We start from the raw sequence: 1,216 nt of genomic DNA on the forward strand, positions 1-1,216 counted from the left end.
ACGCCGCCGCCTGCCGGTCCCTTGTTCTCGCGGCTTCTTTCGGCAAGCCCAGTAAAAGAAAGAAAGAAAACAGACAACCCAAGGGAGGGATGGGAGGACGGCACGCCGCCACCACACAGGGATTTTAAGGAGAGGAGTGTGATGCGCTAGCCGTCGCCCACCCTAGGGAGTCTGCCTCTTCCTATCTCTTTTCGCAGTCTCTCGCCGATTCTCGCTGCAACCTTCATGCCACCTCGCGGCCGTCCCACTCTCGTCGTTCTCTCCCTTGTCACTTCCTCCTCTGTCGCGTCATTCTCTTCTGCCTCGTCCTGCGCCGCCGCCGCCTGCCGTTCCCTTGTTCTCTCGGCTTCTTTCGCCTTTCGGCGCAGCTCCGCCCTCCTTGCTGCGTATCCTGGCCCCTCGAGTCTATCGAGGCAAGCCCAGTGTTGTGCGTGTGAGCTTGGTGTAAATTCTTTTTCTCGGCGTTCGCTTTCAAGGGTCAAGTGCATCTCCCTGAAGAGGCAGCACACACACATGATGCTGCTCGCGTGGGCAAGCACGCTCACGCTGTCTCTGTTGCCGAATCGAACTTCGCTTGCGTACGACGAGCAGGAGAAGACCGGAAGTGGAGCACTGCGGCAAGCGTTGCCCCACGCTGTTGTCGGCTGCAGCGACCGCTGGCGGCAAGATGGTAGGCAGCACGCTCCTGCCGCAAGCAAGATGAACAAGCGCTTTTGCCCCCGCGACGCGAGCTTTGGCTGCGGCGAGTCTGAGGCATGCTATGTTGAGACGGGTCCATCTCGCGGCGCAAGCTCCAAGCTCGCACAGTCGCATTACGTCATCAGTTCGGTTCGCGAACCATGTGACTGGCTGGTGAGCTTGTTCTTTTGGCGCCGGCCCGATCTGGCTGCTCAGAATATCACCGAAAGCAAGGCGCCGTTTGAATCATGGGTGCGCGCTGAAAAGGAATCAGCTGTGCTCTCAGGGTACGAGGCGGCGCATACCGTCAATAAAACGCTCGAGTTTCACGTCGACTGCTGGGTGTACGTGGGCAGTGATGGGGTCTTTGAGCGCTCGCTGCGCGGCTGCCTCCATGCCTTCGAGTCTCAGGGTGGGCGCGTGAACTGGGAGAGCCACCACCTTTCACCATACCTCAAGGAAGCGAAGGCAGCAGATCCGGCGTGCACCGTCGACAAGAACGCGCCTGGTGCTGGCCATTGCCATGCCCATAGCAAGT

Source organism: Emiliania huxleyi, assembly GCF_000372725.1.
Source record: "Emiliania huxleyi CCMP1516 chromosome Unknown EMIHUscaffold_2048, whole genome shotgun sequence".
In the NCBI taxonomy this organism is placed as follows: Eukaryota; Haptophyta; order Isochrysidales; family Noelaerhabdaceae; genus Emiliania; species Emiliania huxleyi.